Consider the following 22,120-nt stretch of genomic DNA (forward strand, 5'->3'; position numbering starts at 1 on the left):
TAAATCGCACAAAGCTGCGATTTTATTAATTAATTTATAACTCCGAATACTAAAACGGTGTTGTGCGCATGTTTAAGATGTTTACCAATCAGAGCTCACTCTGCGAACTGTGCAAAATACGAAAAAAGCTGAGAGGGACAAGAACAAAATAGGCGAACGGGAGGAATCGATATAAAATATGGATGCAGGTCAGAATAAAAATGATTTGCTGCCAAAAAGAAATTCAACATCAATCGTATGGGAGTATTTTGGATTTAGGAGAGAAGATGTTAGAGAGCAAGGTAATCTGCAAGATCTGTGAAATTATTATTGCCACGAAACGGGGCAATACAACAAACCTGTTCCAACACTTAAAAAAGCGGCATAAAAATCTATATGACCAATGCATGTCAACAAAGTCCGTCTAACCTAACAAAAGCACACATCAGAGCCAGGCTGAACAAGTATCCATCGTTGAAGCATTTGCAGGTGTAACGCCTTATGAGAAAGGATCAAAACGCCACAAGGAAATTACCGAAGCGATCACCTATCACATTTGCAAAAACATGATGCCTGCGTACATCGTCAGTAAAGACGGTTTCCGAATATTAATACAAACACTCGACAAAAGATACCAGCTGCCCTCGCGCACTCATTTCACACGAGTTGTTATTCCTGAAATGTATGAGAAATGTAAGGCAGGCGTTGAATGCGAACTTAAGCAAGTAAAATACTAAGCCACGACCACAGATTTGTGGTCCAGCAGAACGATGGAGACGTATATGAGCAGCGAAATGTGTGCAGTGAAATACAATTTTAAAGTTTATTTTTGGAATTTAGGTAAGTTAACCAGAATTTATTTTATGTTGTCCGTTTTAAAGACATTTATTTAAAGTTGTATTACTGTTAATACTATGTTATTCCGTTGTGGAATGTTTTGTTATGCACTTCTGGTGCACTGAGTACATTTAGAATGTTACATGCTTGAAAAAGTAAAAAAAATCCAAAATCGCAAATAAAATCGCAATTTCAATATTCCTTATAAAAATCGCAATGTGATTATTTTGTCCATATTGCACAGCCCTAATCTGAAGAACCCTTTTTGCCACAAAGAACCTCTTTTGAAATGTTAATGGTGTTAATGGTTCAGATGTTAAAGGTTCTTTTGGAACCAAAGGTTTCTTCAAAGGCATCACATAACCTTTAGAGGCACCTCTTTTAAAGAGTCTATGTTATATAATGTATTTTTGATAACCAAGAGGAAAGTTAGTTCAGAAGTGTTAAAGTTTTAAGAGCTGATTTCCAGCCCATAAGCATCTTTTCTTGAGTAATAAACAGCAGATTGAAGCAGATTGGGTGCTGACTCTCTCACCCTCACTGACACCCTGTGGGTTGAAACGGGGTATCTCTCTCTCTCTCTCTCTCTCTCTCTCTCTCTCTCTCCTTTAGCTTCAGTTTCGCCAAAGGAAACAGACACATGTCAAGACGAATTGGTAGCGGTTTTTTTGCTTCCCTTCACGCTGATTTCCACATGAATGGCATCTTTGACAGGCGTGACACCCTGTGGATTGGTAATGCTCATGGACAGATTGCCTCTCCCAGTAAACCTCCTGTCCTGACAGCACAACGGTCATGTGACTCTCTCATACTTTTATTCTGTATCTCAATCTTTTCTCTTTTGTAGTTCGTCTCTCTCTGTATCTCCTGTTGCTCCTTCATTCTTTCTGTTTCCACTGGGACCGATCGGTATCGGTCTATCGGTAGCAACAGTAGAAATGTGTCAACTACTGTATATTTAGATACATTGGTTTACACTATAAAAGTGGTATATAGTAATATAAAAAATGCTCACACTTTTTTAATAAGGTAGTATTTATTGTAGCTTGCATGATCTAATAAATAAATTATATAGGAGTTTATGTTAATTTTAACAATTAACATTTAATTTAGAGGAAACTACTTATTACTTATTACTTAACTTATAGTTAAATATCACATTTTATATTAAACATATAATACATACAGCTGCGGATCAAATTAAAAGACCATTTCAACATTTTCTGAATGTACTATTTTTGAGGTAAAATTTTCAAATAATTTCAAATAAAATATTGTTTCTATTTGCATTTATTTGCAGAAAATTTAAACAAATAACCTTTCGGACCTCAAATACTGCAAAGAAAACAAGTTCATATTCACTTTTTAGCAATACAACAGTAATATTTCTACATGTAATTAGGAAAAGTAAAAAAAATATATGCGATGACCTGGATTTTTACGACAGTTTTCATGTGTCATGCTTTTTGTTAAAATTCAACAGACACTAGACTAAAATGACCATAATAGAAATGCTGATTTAAATAAAAAAATTAATGGTTACTTAATTTTTTCCAAAGCTGTTTTGTTGCAGTAATATTGCAAAAATGGCCGTACCAGGTAAAATCCTGGCCATCACAAGATTTGATAGACTGAGAAACATAAATGGTGAATTCTGTCCAAGCCTTTTCATTTCTTCTGCAGCACATAGCATGTCAATATTTTTGTCTTTTTCCCTCTTCATTAGACAACATCAGTCTCTCACTGGCTATGGTAAAACGCTATTCCCCAAAATTTTCAATTATTCCTGAAAAGAGCTTCTCCTTGCTTTGGCGATGGGGTCTGACAAGCATGCAAGTTATCAACATGTCGCAGGCTTCTGTGGCAGCCGTAGGGGGAATTTTAAAAGCATGCGTCCAGAATGTCAAAAAAGCCCAAGCTATCTGTCTCCTCCAGGATCTGTAACATCTGTTAACCCTCTACGATTAAGACAGGAACTCGGGTTAAATGGCTGCCGGCCATCCGATTCCTCTCTGTCAAACTGCACACCAGAGCTGCTAATGCTACATGCAAACTCAGGCCGCAGGATTTGTATGATGTTATCTCCCTCTTATCCGACGCTAAAAGCCATTTGTACTCTTGCAGCTCGTAGCATTCTGTGAAAACCTCAGCAGAAAACAATGATAAATGCTTTGCCTTTAGATAGTAGCGTGAATACAAAACTTCTCGATTGCACATTACCTTCAATCAGCCCTCAGGCAATAATTTATTTCATAAATGTAACGTTTTTTACTAGAGTAATAAAAAAAGATGATTTGGATAAAACGTTCTAAATCTTTTTTTTGCCAAAAAACATTTAAAAAGAGATCTTGAAGGCTCTTACTGTAATAACATGAAAGAAAGTTGTTGTGATTTTTATCTTGCACACCTTGATTGATTATAATGATTATAATTGGTTTAGTATCTGTCTCCATATTACAGATTGTGCATTCTTTTTAGTTTTGAGTAATTCATAATTCCCGTCCACATCTGTTTCGATTGCTGTTCTCATTTCGATAATGATGAGTTATGTTTTGCACAATTTGTGGGTCCCCATTTACATTCCATTGTAGGAATAAATATTACAGTGGTCAAGTGGTGCCAGATGTCTGGGGGCCCTAAGCAAACTTGTGAGGGATAGATATAAACATAACTGTACCAGCTACTGATGGTCGGCGTACATTTTCCGGGAGTAGCGGCTGGGCTCGAGCTGAATCATCAAGCCAGGCACTCGTAGGTCATCGTCGCTCTGCTGCTCAAAGAGGGCCCACGGGACCAAGCCAAGGAGCCCGGCAGTCCTTTCGTAGGACACAACAGTCAAAGTTCTCCACTGCACGTGGAGGAAGAAACAGTTCATGACGGTCATCAACCTCTGACTCCAAGTTTTTCCAGCCAACATCTCTTGCACTGGAGCCAATGCACTCGATGTCCATGGGTACTGAGTACATTGGAGTCTGGTTACCGAATCCAATTCAAGTCAAAACCACCACAATTTCAAGGGATTGTTCCTACTGTATTGACAGGAGAACTGCAACGCAGGTCTCTGGACGAAGAGGTTTCAGTGCTTTTAGGAAAGGGAGCAATAACACGCCTGCCCTCAGCGATAGAGCAGGGGTTTTATTCAACCTACTTCCTCATTTCGAAGAAGGATGGCGGTCTCCGGCCCATCCTGAATCTCAAAAAATTCAATCGACACTTAAAGCGACTGAGTTTCCATATGCTTCGTCTTTCAACCCTTCTCGCCTTCATCAGAGAAGGAGATTGGTTCACGACAGTAGATCTCCAGGATGCCTACTTCCACAAGACCACAAGAAGTATCTCAGGTTTCACTTTCAGGGAAACTCTTACGAGTACAACGTTCTCCCCTTCAGTCTGTCATTGGCCCCCCGCACATTCACCAAGTGTATGGCTGCGGCTCTCACTCCACTCCGTCGCCAAGGTCTCCGTATTGCCAATTACCTGGACGATTGGATAATCTGTTCCCCTACAGAGGCACAGGCCAGGAGCGATACAGGAGTGGTCTTAGCCCACTTGCGGGAATTGGGGTTGACTCTGAACACCAGCAAGAGTTGTCTCACTCCCAAGAGAGTTGTGACATTCCTGGGCTTGAGTCTGAATTCGATAGTGATGAGAGCGTCCCTGACTCTACAGAGGCAGTCAGTACTGAAGGACCTCCTGTCCGAGGTCATCACATCGAGACAAGTTATGGTGAAGACGGGTCGGAGACTGCTTGGCCTAATGGCGGCAGCCAGTCAGGTGGTGCCATTGGGGTTGCTTCACATGCGCCCATTGCAACGGTGGTTCGCAAAATACAAAGTGAGTCCACACGAGAATGGACGGCGACAGATTTTAATTTAATTTAATTAATTTAATTAAATTTAATTTTAATTTAGTCATTTGGCAGACGCTTTTATCCAAAGCGACTTACAGTGCTCTTATTACAGGGACAATCCCCCTGGAACAACATGGAGTAAAGTGTCTTGCTCAAGGACACACTGGTGTTGGCTGCTGGGATCGAACCAGCAACCTTTGATTTACCAGTTCAGTGGTTTAACCCACTAGACCACCATCTCTCAGATCCCCAGAAGAAGCCTTGTGGGTAGGAGTACACATCAACCTCTTGGAGTTGGAGGCTGTATTTCGAGCTTTGATCCACTTTCTGCCTCAGCTTCGGGTGAGACAAGTACTTGTCCGTTCCGACAACACAACGGTTGTGTCATACATAAACCACTAAGGTGGAGTACGTTCAATGCCCCTACACAGGAAGGCCCGGGATCTCCTTTTGTGGGCACATTCTCGAGGTTTGTCCCTAAGGGCTGTACACTTGCCAGGACAGGACAATGTAGCAGCCAACCTCTTGTCCACGGGGGGTCCCAAGCCAGGGGAATGGCGACTTCACACCACTGTGGTAGAGGCCATTTCGCTACGTTTCGGGAAAGCCAAGGTAGATCTTTTCGCCACACAGGAAAACACACACTGTCTCTTGTGGTATTCGATGATGGGCCCCAGAGGACCCCTAGGGGTGGATGCTCTGGCGAACGATTGGCCCCCAGTGCTCCTGTATGCATTTCCTCCTTTCCCACTACTGCCTGCAGTCCTGGCCAAGGTGAGAGCTCTGAAGGCCAGACTCCTGCTGGTGGCACCGGATTGGCCTCAACAGCCATGGATGGCCGATTTGATCGTGTTGTTGAAAGGGGCACCTTGGGGTCTCCCAGTCACAAACAATATGCTTTCCCAGGCCCTGGGTCAGATCTAACACCTGACTCCAGGGAAGTTCAGGTAACATGTCTGGCCACTAGACGGGAGCCAGCCAGGACTCTAGGAGCAGCAGTACTGACCACATTGCAGGCAGCCAAAGCCCCGTCCACAAGGCGACTTTATGCCTATAGATGGGAACGGTATTCCAGATGGTGTCAATCTCACTGGAGATAGACCCAGTGTCGTGTGGAGTTGATTCCATCCTCTCATTTCTTCAGTTTGTACTGGAGACAGGAGTAACAGAATCAACCTTGAGAGGCTATGTGGCAGCTATATCTGACCGTCATGAGGGCTATGAAGGTTGCACAGTTGGGTCACAACCTCTTCTCAGACGTTATCTCAAGAGGGCTCGTAGACTTTGCCCATCTCGAGCTCGACTAATTCCCTCATGGGATCTGGGGGTTGTCTTGAGGGCTCTGGCAGAACCTCCTTTTGAACCTCTACATGAGCTAGGGATGGAATTTCTGACGTTGAAGAAGGCATTTCTCTTTTCTATCTCTTCAATGAAGAGGGTGAGTGAAATTCATGCCTTCTCTGTGCATCCGGCATGTTTGAGATTGGGAGAAGAAGGCTCATCTATATCACTTCTTCAAAACCCTTCATTTTTGCCAAAAGTTCTGCCACGTTCTTTTGTTTCCAGGCCTTTGGTGATAGAACCATTCCATCCACCTCCTCACGTTTCAGAGGAAGGGGCCAGACTCCATCTAATCTGTCCTGTCAGGGCACTGAGAAGATATATATCTTGCACACAACGGATCAGACATTCCGATCAGTTATTTGTGTGTTTTGGAGACTTGGTACAAGGCCAGGCAAGAGGCTATCAAAATGGATTGTCAGGCTGATTAAGCTCGCTTATCAAAGCGCTGGGATGCTTCCCCCTCAGGGAGTAGTGGCCCACTCTACAAGAGGAGTGGCTGCCTCCTGGGCATTGTTTAATGGGGTTCCTCTGGAAGACGTGTGCGCAGCAGCAGGATGGTCATCATCACTGACATTTGCTAAGTTTTGCCGTCTAGATGTGGCTACGACGGTCTCATCAACTGTCCTGCAGACAGCAGTACTGCCTGATCGGACTGGTCCAAGTGATGTCCAGGTGCAGAACCCCTTCTGATTTCACTGTAAATCAAGGTCATGACACCCTCTGATTAACTGTGTTATGTATAAATATTGTCAAGGTGGTGAACACCCTCTGATTATTTGAGTTAATGTTATGTTGTCAAGGTGCTGAACACCCTCTGATTGACTGTTATATAATTATTATCATGGTGCTGAACACCCTCTGATGAACTGAGTTAATGTTATGTTGTCAAGGTGCTGAACACCCTCTGACTAACTAGGTTATATAATTATTATCATGGGACTGAAGACCCTCTGATGAACTGTGTTATATATATATTATCGAGGTGCAGAGCACCCTCTGAATTATGGGTGTACATGTAAATATTGTTGAGGTGCTGACTGCCCTCTGCTTACCTGTGTACACAACAAGGTAACTAATAAATGTTCTGTTCAGCATTAAAAGGTTCCTTGAATTTTATTGCCCCGCTTGGGATGGTTCTCCCCTCCTGACCTTATCTGGTATACAGTTGACCCATACTGTGGCGTGTTGACTGAAATGAAATAGAACGAGGGGTTACATAGGGTAACCTAGTTCTATGAATAAGGTCAACACGCCACACGGCGCGGTCACTCGGGGAGTACTTTTCACTACTCGGCAAAAGAGAATGGGTGGTGGCTCACGCCCGTATTTATAGCCGGGGTAGCAAGCGGGGCGTGGCTTATTTGATATACCATCTCCTGACAGCTCATCCTTAGCTAGGCTGACCCATACTGTGGCGTGTTGACCTTATTCATAGAACTAGGTTACCCTATGTAACCCCTCGTTTTCTCAAAAAGGCTAAGCATACGAAAACACATCAATAATTCTCTAAATGTGATGGCAGAAACTAGAAATTATCATGGCCAAAAACGAAATACAGTGGACCAATACTGAATTTTTAAATCCGTACTGGATAATTGTTTTCTAAGTAATTTATTGCATAATTTGGCAAAAACTAAACACTTTTTCTTCACGTTTTTTTATTACTTTTTTCTGCTAGAGACGGATTGCTCCGTTTTGAAGCCATGGTCATTTGTAAATGAGCAAAGTCAATGGCTCAAGTCAGTCGGGACTATTTTTGGGTTAACTATTCCTTACAGTATAATATCTGCTGTTTGATATATTGTCAAGCCCTGGCTTTGTGTGTTGACTGGAGAACCTGTCCATCATACTGTGTGTGTTTGTGTAAATACATGAATTGTGCACAATAAAACCAGAAACATGGTAGCAGATGATGAATTTAGTTTTCAGCTTGTGTTTCTGCTTTATTTAGTACACGGCAGATGGAACGGAGTAAATTATCACTTCGGTTTGTCAGAACAGGGACTGTAAGGATTGAGCCGCTCATTAAGATGTGATCTAACACCAGATCTCAACCCAAACTTCTGTCACCAGAGAACACGGCTTAATTAAACCCAAACCTTAGCAACTTTTACAACACACATTAAAGCATCACACACCATCAGACCAAAGGCTGACACGCACACGACTGGTACACACGGTAAGAACACGGCGTGTCTGAATTAAAGACGATGAGCAGACGTGTTGTGTGTTATTAAATCCAATGGCTGTTTTTGTAACCACAACTAGAACAGAATTATTATCTTTATATTTTACCAGCTCTGAGCTGTGCTCATATTATTAAAACTGAATCTAATCTGCCCCCTTGTAAATAACACAATCCTCTTCATCACCGTTTAGAGGCAATTTACTCCTCATCCAATGAACAAACGTTTAAATACTCTGCTTAAATCAGCACGTAAATCCAGCTGTCACTGATCTGAGTCTCAATGTGTGGTGCATTTCAGAGATCAAGATGTGCAAAACATGGATTACTGTAGACTGATCCATTCTTCTGGAATCCTGTGTCACGGCTGTACAGTGAATCCATCTGTTTATTTGGCCTTACAAATTATGAGCCAATGACATTTCGGCTCTCTTTATCTCATAATTGTTATTCAGTCAAACTTAGGAGGGTTGAACGAACGCCACGTTTCACCTGACTATTTTTTATATGCTAATTATAGTATTACAAAAATAGAGCGCACACAAGATCATCTATCATGTAGGGTTAAAGGGAAGATTCATGAGTGTGTATGCATCCGTGCGCGCGTGTAACATTGTGAGTCAGATTGTTATTTGTAAAGACAAACTGCAGACTGGTGGGCAGAAGTACTGATGAATGAGACGTGTGCCTCAAGCTCACTGACCAACACACACACACACTGGTTTTGTTTATTCGCAGAAAAGACCATTCGTCTAGAGAACAGGTTGTTTTAATTGGTTTATCTATAATCTCCAATCAAAGTGGTGCAACACTGACTGCCCACTTTTTCAGTAGCTTTGGCTACAGATGTATTTTTAGCAGTCATTTCTGCATCGGTATTTCAATAAAGTGCTGTAAACCATTAAATAAACCAACCAGTTCCAAGATTAATCGTGACTTTGCAAAGCAAACATTAAAAACAAAATTGGAACATAAAAAAACAAAGACGAACTATGATCTCATCTCATGATGGATTGTGAATGGCAACTGAATTAGAAACACACAAAACATATTTACACAAAAAATATCTGTATGTCAACACAATATAATTGAAGTTTATTGAAGGATCAAGAGAGATCTGCATGGAAGATCATCTGCCATTTCTACAGTACTGCAAGTGTGACTTCTCTGATTGATTTCATTATTATGCGCAGCCCATCCCCATTTTTAAAAATGAAGTTGAAATTACACATATTGTGCCATTACCGATAATAGATGTGTTGAAAGGTTCATGTTAAAAATCTATTTCCCTGTAGAGAAAATGAATGATACTTTAATTCAGAGCTCGACTTGTGAGCTCATTCTAAATCATTTACTGAAGTTATACAACCACTGGATTGGAGGGTTTACAGAACAGTCATATAGACATAAACATTGAGTTTATAGACACTTAAAGATACAGCTCCACTCAACAGTACAGCAGATTTACTCCATCAAATGTTAACTTTCACTTTAAAATAATGGTGATTGTACCATGGTAACGTAAGGTTAGATGGTAATTTTCATGGGACTTTGTTATATACTTTACTATGAAACAGAAAGTTTAAATTGATTAAGTGCCATTCACACCATACCAGTGTACATACAGGACAATGGCAGTACCATATGGTACGTTTTAAATAAATATTGTAAATTACACACAGACTTTTATTTGAACATAATTTCCATGTATGTTATGCAATGAAAACGCGTTTATACATTTGTAATGTGATCTAAGTCCAAATATGTTTCTAGGCCATGATGTGTGGATGTGTCGAGATATTGAGCTCGTGCATGTGTGTGTGTTGTGAGTGAAGGAGTGAGTTATGTGCCAGTGGCCCCCAGCGGCAGCTGTGCACTCAGCCGCAGACACACCCCAATAACAACACCGTGAGCACAAGAACCCGTTCAAAACTCACAAACTGGAACTGCTTCTGTTTGTATCATGCCTTACATCACGTTTGCTGTGTTTTTGATAACCCAGCCACTGCGTCACAGACACAATTCCCACCTGTCCTGCTAACAAGAACCTCAATGCGTCCAAAAGAGCAACTCCACAGACTGTCCATCATATATTTATATACCACCGGCCACATGCTGTTTCTCAGCGTCCCATCTCCGAACAATAACTGTATAATATCGGTAATAGGCCTGTAGATAGAAAGTGAAAGTTTCATGTTTTTTGATGGCAAGAGGGTCTATTAGGAGCTGTTAACACATCATACGGAGGCAAGGCAAGGTGAAGGGAAGAACTATTCCGTTTACCATTTGCTGATTCACAAGTACAATAATGACCAATCAACGGAGTTACTTTACTTTTTTCACCATCTATCACAATATCTCTCTCTTCTCTTAATGGGTCTCTATGCCCCCATGGTCTTGTGATGGGCGTTGAGCGCGCACATCCCCCAGAACCACCAATTAATTTCCATGCACATACAAATATACAATAATACTACATAAACAAATACAATTTAATAAATATTAAATAATAAGCTTGACTTGGGTAAAAGTGCCGTGTTCCTCAACATAATTTCCAAAATGTGAAGGCATGTATCTGAATGATGGATCACTGTGTGTTTCCTTTTACAGCATCGACTTTAATTCCAGCAAAACAGAATAGAGAGAAACGCGTTACCTTCGTCCCGGCACGTCCAAACGCCTCCAAATTCAGTGTAGCTCAACGATCTTCAGTAAAACGTTGATTATGTCTTAATCTCTTTAATCTCATAACAATATTCTCGGTGGTATAAACTGTCGTTTGTAATATGAAATAAAAGATAAATTGATATCATACACCAGGAAATTTCATCGAAATGCGGAATGTGTCCCGAATTAAAGCGGTGATTTTCCAGAAGCGATTCTTCATCCCAGCGGCTCGCGCGACTCAGATTCCCAGAATAGGTTTTGCCGGATTTACCACAGATGATCACTATAGATTATTCCATCCAAAACAAGCCTTTCAGCGCCGTAAACAGAGTTAGAACGAGCAATTCTCGAACAATCCAACGATGTACACTTCAGAGTGTGAACGGACTCCGTTTCTTTCTTGGGCCACATCGCCTATGTAAAACTGTACCGCGTATTCTCATTTACTACCCAAGTGAGATCATGTGAGGGATAAATCCAGATAAAATCGTGCAGGTGAAGAACAAGGGCGAGAGGACAATGCGTCCATTCACACCGGCGCGTCTTGCGTGTTTTCGGAGGATCCTCCCTCAGAACAGGCGCCTTTTCTGCACGAATATATAAATATTTTCCACAATTTAGCTAAATGTCGCTCGTCTGATTCATTCTCACATATATCCGTTATCTAATGCAGACGGTTTCCATCCACGTTTAGTTAGGCGCTGTTTCCTGCGGGAAACGGGCGCAGAAACGGAATTTAAAACGTTTGGCACCGCATTGGAGTCGCTGATGTATTGAATGCGGAGCTCGTGTCCCTCCCTCGGTAACAGTCCGCTCACGGTCGAGCTGAGCCAACGGGACCCAACAACACTCTTCTGTCTCTCCAGTGCGTGCGTGTGTCACGGGCATGCGCACTCATGCTTCTGAAGGGCATTCAGCATCCCGTAAAAACGATTGCGCTGCTTAAAACGCATCTTTGCTTTTTGTTGGCTTTAAATGTTGCATGGATTGTTAATCAGAATTTGCAGTCATCAGATAGGAACATTTTTGTTTTTAGACTAAATGTTATTTGATCGTATACCGAATCACACCCCACCCCCTAAAACCATCTTGTCTTGGACTAAATATATACGTTTTGAGGTGTTATGTAGTATAATGTGACATATATACCACACATAACGTGCAGTAAACTGTATATGTAAATATGTAGGTTAAATTTGTCTTCTAATTTAGTTGATATTTTTGTTGAAACAATCAGTTAAGAAACAGAGTAGAAATAGTTAAACATAGTTGTCACACATGTTTTCTTAGAATCGGTTTATCTTTTTCTGTTTAGGCACAAATCTTAAATATGAAAAACTTGTTTGACATTTCCACTGGTATTGCCCAGCAAAGAAGATTCAGTTCATTTAACACACAATGGCTTTGTGTCTGATAATGTTCCTTGTTTTTCTATTGGGGTAATGTGTCACAGTGCAGCCTGCCATTTAATAACCTTTAGAAATATGCTATTAAATAGCATAAGTCAGCTAAATGTTAATATGTAACATGCATCTCCTGCTATGTAAGTGTTTAAAATTAATTCAATTGGGATACAGCCACAGTTTCCCTTTCTCTAAAGAGCCTGAGTGTGACTGAATTCCTTAATGAAAATATCCCTTGACTTCAAAGACTGCTCATGGCCTTCTGATGTTAATATAACACAAATATATTTAAAGCACAGAACTGCCAACAGTTTTTAAATGTTTGTGATAATTCTGACTTTCTCAATAACTTTGATCTGTTTTATCTTTTGAAAGTCAGATTACAATTTGGTTTATTTTGGTTTGATTTATGATGATTTTGAGATGTAGGTAAACACTTCTTGTCAATATCATTGCTTCATTAAACATGTCCATGTTGAAAGTGGATTTAGATTGTGGTGCCATTTTAAATGATTTTGCATAGTTTTATTTGGTGATTGGTGATATTGGTGATTCAATTAATTTCCACTTAGAATTTTCATCGTCACATTGATGGCCCCCTACGTTTGCTTATTTCTCGAACGCTGCAATGTTGAAATCAGATACAGGGCTGGAGATTGCGAGTAGAGGACAGGTCATTTGTCTGTTGCGTGTGTGGAATGATATGAGGGGAACAGAATGTTGTTTCCTCAGACAGAGGATGTGTGGATGATTTGCCTGAGTTTGTGGCTAATGCAGCAACATGCTCTTCTCCCATCACTCAAACACCACTGTCACGCTGCAGATATTCACAGACGTGCAGGCATATGTAGGCTTCGCGCAGGGACAGAGACTGACAAAAGATGAAAAGATAAACATGTGTGCTATATCTTTTCTGTTTCTTAAGAAAAAGGAAGATGCAGCGAGGATTGGCTTACTGTTGACGATAAGGTTTGTCATGATTAGATGCTTTGTTTTCAGTCTCTTTATTTGAATGAAAGAAATCTGAAGTCACTTACAAGGCCAGTGATGAATTAACGATATCACTACAGACGTTTCACTCAGTGTGGCTTATATAGCCAACATTGTGTAAATTGTCTAACACTATCTGCACATACAGCCGCAGAAAAAAATGAGAGACCGCTTCAGACCATTTTTCTGATTTGGAAACCAGTTATAGGAATGTGTTGAGGTAAAATTATAATTTTTGATTCATTCTGTAAAAAATTGTCCGTAGGGTGTGAGTGCGTGATTGAATGAGTGAGTGTGTGTGCCCTGCGATGGGTTGGCACTCCATCCAGGGTGTATCCTGCCTTGATGCCCGATGACTCCTGAGATAGGCGCAGGCTCCCCGTGACCCGAGGTAGTTCGGATAAGCGGTAGAAAATGGAATGGAATGGAATGGATTCATTCTGTGAACAACTACAACAATTTTTCTTCCAAATTTCAGATAAAAATCTTGTTTCTATGTGCATTTATTTGCAGAAACTGAAAACTGGAGAAACAGGTAAAAATAACAGAAAAGCTGCTCTTTATTTTTCCGAATTTAAGTTCATATTCACCTTAGCAATACAACATTGATATTTAAAAAAAATCTTAATTTTTTAAGAAGAGCATCTTTTAAGCTTTAATGAATGCAGAAACAAGTACAAATGAGGCAAGGTGGTCAGTCACAGATTTACAAATGAATGTATGAGTTTATGATCGAAGAATATTGATGTTGTTTTTTGGGTCGAACAGTCCAAATGAGGTGTGGACTGAGGACAGTGTGGAAGGTGAATGTGGATAGAGGCTCTAAATTGCTTGCAGGTGAGCGTGCATGTGTTGCCCCTGTAATAGACTGGCCATATACCTTCAGTCTGCTGAATATTACACCTACTGTCGCACAAAATAAGTGGTGTTGTAGAAAACTACTGTTTTTAAATCGTAAAAAAAAAACTTGTTCTTTTCATGTTTATAAAGCATATATTGAGACAGAATGTGACCTGTCTTTTGGACCTTGCTCTACATAACACACAGCACAGCACTCAATGCCTCCGCTAACTTTTCTTTATTTACTGAAAGGCATTGCACCTCTTAGATGAAATAAGTATAACTTTATTCAATACAAACATTAATACAGCACCTAAATACATTTGAGACAACTGAACGAGTGTACTGGTTCTTTATGAGTCTGTTTGTGATTCCAGCACCATGGAGAGCTCTGGTCTTATATGATGATCAGAACCTTGTATAGAGACCTTTCAACACATACTGCTGATGCATATCAATGAGAGGTTTCTGTATAATATTCTTTGTTTTCATTGTTCTGTGACATTCACAAACAGGACCCACAGACATAAGATAACTTTTATCTGTGATATCTGTAGAACTGTCTTTTGAAATCACAGAAAACAAATATTTTACAAAAGCATACGTGCTGAATATTTCACCACAAAATCAAACAAAAGTTAATTACACACTCAAATTTTCATAACTGTAATGTTTTATTTCATTTGCATGTGTATTTTCTGGTTTTAATATGATGAATTGTGACATCGCAATGTCGAAAAAGTGTTAATTTACCACAATTCACCTTACATGAATATTGAAAGATGATTTAATACAGTAATGAGAATGTGAGGGCAAATGCAACTTCTCATATGCAAATAGCTTCATTCTGAGTGTTTCACATGCATGTGTCTCTTTTGCATAATGTTTTCAGCTGTTGATTTGAGATTAAATATTAGCTTGGTATATTTCTCGATGAACTTCACCCTGTTGCTGTCACGACCCAGATCGGGTCAGGACATCTTCTGCACATGGGTGTGTTGTTTTTGTTGAGCACGAGGCTGGTTACTCGCTGACCACGTGCTCAGTGTCTTGCGTCACTCTCCTCGCCCCCTGTGTTTTCTTAGGTTTCCCCAACACGGGTGATTTTCCACTCATGCATACACACCTGTTTACAATCTCTCAATTAGCTCATTACTTCTCCCGCACCTGCTAGCCATTTACCCTTGTTATGAAGTCTTGTTATTATCATCCTGTCTTGTCTGTCAAGCCTGACGTTTTTGTCACAGTATTCCTAGCATTCTCTCCACCCTTCCGCATCTCACTACTAAGGACGGTCGTCTGGTGGCTTGCATCCTGTTGTGTCTTATCTCCTCTGGTATTGTCCTCCAGTTCCTGTTGACGCTCCTTTGGACTATTACTCGACCCGAGTTAAAAACGTCACTCTCACCATATCTGCTGGTATCTGTTGACCAGGACTATCACCGCTTTGGACGGGGACATTCACCAGTTGGACACTAGTGCATTATTGTCTGTACATTGCTTAATAAATATTCTTACCCCCGCATTTGGGTCTATCCTGTGTTCTGTCATGACAGTTGCATTGCCTTTAACATGCTTTAACGTTTATTTAGTTTAGAACCAGACAGCCAAGGTTTATATTTTGTGATGAAGATTTACATGTCCTCCTTGAGTGGATATAATCTTATATTTTTTCTTATAACTTCCAAAAACTTCCAAAAAACAATTGTTGCAAGTTTTTATCACGTCCGGACGGACAGAACACAAACACAGACAGTAAAGATGGGGTTAAACAATATTTAATAAGACACAAAACAATAAACCCACGATGGGGCAAAACAGAAACTAAATAATAAGTCCAAACACGAAGGGAAACAGGAACAATGCAATACAGATGGTGGAGACACGAAGGAGTCAGTGACATCGACAATAGACAATATACATTTGACAATGAACCGACAAACAGTAAGGGAATCAGGGACATGAAATAAGGAGAAACTAATGAGGAGAGATGACAAAGGGATCGGGACGGGCAGGTGACAAGACTTAACAATGAGTACAACTAGCTGGAAGAGGCACAGACAGGTGAGGGAGATGAAACACTAATGTGACGCTAGACAGAGAGACAAGGGGGCGGAGCTACACGGAAGACACGTGGCGAAATGTTATAACAAACCGCCACGTGTCCACACAAGACGAAACACACACACACACACACACACACAAGACATGATATTGTCACGGCTGTGTCCCCAATGCCCGAATACTCATGACAGGAAGGACAGGACCGTGACATTACCCCCCGCTCCAAGGGCCGAACTTCGAGCGGCCCAAGGTGAAAAAAGAAATATCAGCGGGACAAGATCGACAAGAATGAAGACAGACACCACACGGACAAAACAGAGCATACTAGGGTCAGGGGTGACATTACAATGAAGGGACTGGGGTTGGACAATAAGAAAAACATCAATGGGAAGGGAGGGGGCGGAATGGGTTGGACAAAACTGGGAGCGCTAAACTGGGGTGGGACATGAGGAGGGGGCTTAGGAAGAGCCGTGGGCTGCTTAGGGCGAAGCTGGGGTTTAGGACGGGCCGGACTGGAAGGGACAGACATGGCCGGAGAAGACCGGGAAAAACAAGACTGGACAGGGTTCGGCTGCTGGACCGAACTGGGCGCCGGCCGCGGGACCGGACTGGACGCCTGGTGGACAGGACTGGGCGCCGGGTGGACAGGACTGGGCGCCGGGTGGACAGGACTGGGCGGCGGCTGTGACGCCGGCTGGACTGGACTGGACGCCGGCTAAAGCACCGGCTGGACAGCAGGTTGGGTTGCCGGCTGAGGCGCCGGTTCGGTTGTGAAACTAATGAGGAGAGATGACAAAGGGATCGGGACGGGCATGTGACAAGACTTAACAATGAGTACAACTAGCTGGAAGAGGCACAGACAGGTGAGGGAGATGAAACACTAATGTGACGCTAGACAGAGAGACAAGGGGGTGGAGCTACACGGAAGACACGCGGCGAAATGTCATAACAAACCGCCACGTGTCCACACAAGACGAGACACACACACACAAAAGACATGATATTGTCACGGCTCTGTCCCCAATGCCCGAATACTCATGACAGGAAGGACAGGACCGTGACAGTTTTAGATCTAGCTCGTTCTCTTCTGTTTATCGATGGGAAATATTAATAGACACAAGATATAGTATAATGTACAAGTATTCATTTAACCTTACTTCAACAATTAAAATAATAAAATATTGTATGTGTATTCTATTTAAAATGTTGAGATCCTTTCTGACACTCTGGAGTAGAGATGTTAGATATGAAATAACTGTTGAGTCATGAGACTTCAACCAAAAAAATCTTCTTTTTGATCTCACTGTTTTCTATGAGATATTAGCAGAACTCATCTACATTTTTTTCCGTTTAAGAATGAATATAAATGCTTTGTGTGTGTGTTGTGTGTAGCGGTAGGTTAGAGCAGACTTATCCAGCAGGTTATCTCAAAACTGTGTTCTCACGGAGAGGGAGAAAGAGAGGAGTAATCAGAATTCTTATCAGAGAGAATATTCTCAGTGATACATTCACACTGCTGCCATGGCAACAGAGCATTTCAAAGAACTTTGATGAGAGATAAGGAGAGAGAGGTGAGATGACAAGGAAAACAATTTGTAACCTGAAGTGCATGAGCAAGCACGCACTGCACAAGAGGATTTATCTGCACCGCAGCACAAAACAACAACAACACTCACGCATCTGCTGCGTCACATGCAGGACACTTGTGTAAGGAGAGAACCACTGATTTCTGATGGGATTATCTGTCGAAAAAGAGGAAAAAATGAGATGGAGAGAGAAATATGAGGATAGAAAGTGAAATTACACTTTGAGTTTGGTTGTGGGGGGCTCACACTTTTCATACCTTGTTGAGACCAGATGGAGGCAACCAAATTAAAACCTAGAAGGTGTCCTGTAAGGGTTTGCTTGTAGTTTGTAAAATGCTAGGTGTAGAAAATATAGATTAGCTATGAATCAAAATATTCAAAATCAATGCAATGGAAGAACCAGTAAAACATTACCTTTGGTTTAAAAAATGCATTTAAAGGGTCAAAGTAAAAAACTTCTCATAAAATGTCAACTTAAAAATGTCAACATTATCAAATAAACTGTCCTGTATTGTTAAAACATGCATCATATTGTCTTTCCATAAAATATATTGTCTTCTGTATAAGAATGAAAGCCATAAGGGTTAACAACAGATAGTCATTCAGAGTTGAGGTGTTTTTTTAAGGACATCCATCCTTAAAGCACAACTCAAAACTCCCAACATGCCCCATTTGCTCGTTTGTTTTAAATTTTTGCTAATCTTTTATCTAGATGGAAACTAGAAAACTACCTCCATCCGCCAACTGTAGTAATGAGAACACATCCGCCAGTCAAACACACACATGCTATTCTCTTTGCCAATGATAAATGTTTCTTCTCTACAGGTTGGATGTGTGTTTGTTTACTCCAGAGATTATCCTGCGCTGGAAGATGTGCAAGGTTAATTAAATTCATGAAACACCTCAAACTCGAAGAGATATCGATCAAAACTGGAAGAATCTCAGCTCTCGCCAGCCGGTTTGCAGAGAAAATTGCCTTTGATGATTTTGCCGTTTTCTCCACACATGGAGCTCTGAACTTAGACCTGTAGAATTCTTTAATAGCAGATCTCCATCAGAAGCATCCCTGTCGCCTCATACAGATGATGTCATTAATTCACTTTTCTTGTATGGCAAATGAATATAAAGAGCATAAAACGCCATTTGAAGTTTTTAACAGTGTAAAAGAATGTTTTGAGGTTTCATGGTTCATTAAATGTGAAGTGTGATATTTCTGTGCTATCAAATCAAAATGCAAAACACAAATTACTTTTTTAAACGGGTACTCTGAACACTCCCGAGACACTCCCAACAGATCCAATATGGATGTGGTTAAACCAGTACTGTTCGATAAAGTCTTAAACAAACAGAGCAGTGTTTACGGACTGAAATGACAATTAGACTTCAAATTTAAGAGTTTTTTAAGGGGTTATTAAAAAATTACTTGCTGTTATCATTACCGTATGACCATCATCAACCCTCAACATATACATACTCTACTGTATGTGCACTTAAGAAACACACAATCGTTCTTTATCTTCCCTCCAATTCCCATGACATCAGAAAGGGATCGCTTCAGTCTTTAACCCGTCAGGTGTCTTAGCAAAATTCCTCTGAACAGCGGTGAGCACTGTGATTGAATGAATTTAACCCAAGAGACGCTTTTCCATGGCAGGAGGACGTTTCAGCCGGATCACAGAGTCTGTGATGCTCGCAGCCATCAGGGTCTGAGGGGATGAGTCTGGGGATTTTCGAATTATAGACAGGCCGATGAAAAACTGGATTATTGCCTCTTCTGTAGCATTAAGGAGAAATTTGCCCAAGTGAAGATTTGAACTTATTTCTTTGGTCTCTGGGTCATGACTCTCTAAGTATGAAATATTTATTAGCCAGGCTTGATATTTTGTTTGTGGTGACTAGAAATCCATTAAGAAAAGTAAACATTGATTTGAAGTTGACACAGAAAGACAACGTTTTTATTTCCTTTTATCTCCAAAGACTGCTGACAGATTCTGTTTTTAGAATACGTTTTTTGTCTTTGCTCTGGTGGCCACAGACTGTTTAGGTGAAACAGACAGCAGACAGACAAAAGGACAGACAGACAGGTGAGTAGGCGTTCACTCTTTGATAACTGCAGTGAACTGTGGCCTTAAGGAATGATTTGAGAGCGTATGAACACTGTCTGCCTGCAACACAATATTCTCAGATGTGCCTGTGGACCACACAGAGAATATTCTCTGACTGACTGATGCATTACTGCACATACTTCAATACTGCACGTACTGCACTAAATTAAAGATGTACATACTGCATTACTGAACACTATACTAATGCATTACTGCACACACTGCATTACTTCACATATCAATGCATCACTGTGCTAATGCAATTCCGCATGTACTACATTCCCATGCATCCTGCACAAATGCATTAATGTACAGACTGCAACACAGCATATACTGCAATACTGTACATAATGCGCCAATGCACAGACTGCATTCCCATAAATACTACATTCCCACGCATAACGCAAAATTGCACATCACGGTATATACCTCACTCCTGTACACACTGCATGTTTTCCCACACATATTGTATTCCCGTGAATACAGCACATACTACACCAATGCATTACTGTACATACCACAACACTGCAATAATGCATTACACACAATGAAAAACGACACATGCTTTATACAATACTGCATTACTGCACATATTACAACACTGCCTACACATTTCTGCACAGATGTAGTAGTTTACACTGAAATATAATCTGATACACTGAACATTAATCTGATTTGTTTCTGTATGTTTTCCAGGAGTTTCAGATCTTCGTAAGTGTTTTTTTGTCTGGATGACATGATGAACATCATGTGAGCAGTCACATGATCTGCCAGAGTGAGGTAGGTGAGTTTTTTTGAGATTCAGTACCAAGTGAACTAGATATCTATTAGAAGATCAGATGTCTTTCTGTACTCTCTACTAGAAACTAAAATGTTATACATGAATCACTCATTTAGATAGGAAGAATGACACATATTTCTACCATACATTATATAAAATACATAACCCAAATATGCCACAATGTTTAACAACTAGACATTCATTTGTTGAACAAAAGAGCATTCCCATTTTCTCCCATAATGCCTAATGGTGTGGAGCTGCCAAAACAGGAAGTGGCTTAGCTGCAGGAAACCAATTTGCCTTGTAACATTACACCCACGCTCCAGCTATCCCATGATCCTCTTCTGTGCAGCAGGATGTGTCATGAAGCTTTCTTCATCCCCGAACATGCCGAAGTGACAAAACAACCCTTCAGGAGATCATGCTGGGAACAAAGACAGACAGAGTTCATGTTTATTTTGACAGTTTCGCGTGACTGATATTTTATTTCAATTGATTTTCATCGACAGCAATGACATGACAAGTCCAATAAGAGTTTGAACATTTCTCTACAAATTCGTTAGGTAGTGTCAGTGCAAAACTGTCCAAACTCATTTTGATAGCACTGTTCTATTACAGCATGACGCCAGCCGTCCAGTTTTTTTCTCTTCATTTGACCCGCTCTGAGAAGTCCACTAAGTCTCGTAGCTTTAAAAGAGCAACATCTAAAGCTTGTTTATATTTTTAAAGCTTTACGGGTAAAGCATGCAGCAAAGCATGCAGGCTCATGACAGTCTCTCTAATAACCTTCAGCACTTTGCTTGGGGCTTCGCAGCACTGCTGATTATTATAAAAGTCTCTTTAATGTGGACAGACATCTGTCACCTGCTGAGGAGGAAGAATCTGACAGCAGATGATGCAACACACAGACATAATGTGATATACAGTCATCCTGAAATGAGTTCGTTTAGCATCCACATTTTAAATCAGACATCGAGTGATGACCCAAAACTGACTGTTTTAATGTTTATGTACAATGATGACAGTGATGCTGCCTTGTTCTAAGGGAGTTTAGATACAGCAGTAAAACCTTTTTTTTAATCTGTTTCCTTGCATTACAAAGGCTCAAAAGTCTGCTGGGGAAATTGACTTGAGTTCAGATTGCAGGTGACACATTTGTAAGACTCAAGTGTTCTTGGGTCGCAGTATCTCTCTTTAAAAGTCTTTATCTTGTTACAGACAGGAGGCATCAGAGAGATTACCAGGAAGAGATGCATGATGGGAATTTTATGTCTTTTTTGTTTGTTTATGGCTGTTACTCTGTTAAACAGCAACATGAGTCACTCTGTTCTGCTAAAAGCTTTAATGCCACAACAACATTTCTGAATGTAGAGCTCTCTGTACACATCTGAAATCACCACAAGCCCACATATTTGCACAATTGATGTAGAGAGAGAGAGATATGTGATGTTGTCACCTGACCATCCTGCAGTCCTCCTTCATGAGCCGT

General features: G+C 40.8%; 1 protein-coding gene and 1 pseudogene across 6 annotated transcripts in view; both read right to left on the reverse strand.

The window, feature by feature from the left end:
- lrfn1 (leucine rich repeat and fibronectin type III domain containing 1) overlaps positions 1-11,711 on the reverse strand; it is a 235,905-nt gene extending 224,194 nt beyond the window's left edge. For all 6 annotated transcript variants that reach the window (XR_008907555.1, XR_008907554.1, XR_008907556.1 and 3 more), the window contains exon 1: positions 10,852-11,711. The gene's annotated coding sequence lies outside the window, so the exon portion shown is untranslated. The remainder of the gene's footprint in view (positions 1-10,851) is intronic.
- A 4,945-nt stretch (positions 11,712-16,656) lies between these two features.
- The window catches only part of LOC130428673 (uncharacterized protein K02A2.6-like), a 30,474-nt pseudogene continuing 25,010 nt past the window's right edge, over positions 16,657-22,120 (reverse strand).

This window comes from Triplophysa dalaica, chromosome 9 (genome assembly GCF_015846415.1).
Source record: "Triplophysa dalaica isolate WHDGS20190420 chromosome 9, ASM1584641v1, whole genome shotgun sequence".
Lineage (NCBI taxonomy): Eukaryota > Metazoa > Chordata > Actinopteri > Cypriniformes > Nemacheilidae > Triplophysa > Triplophysa dalaica.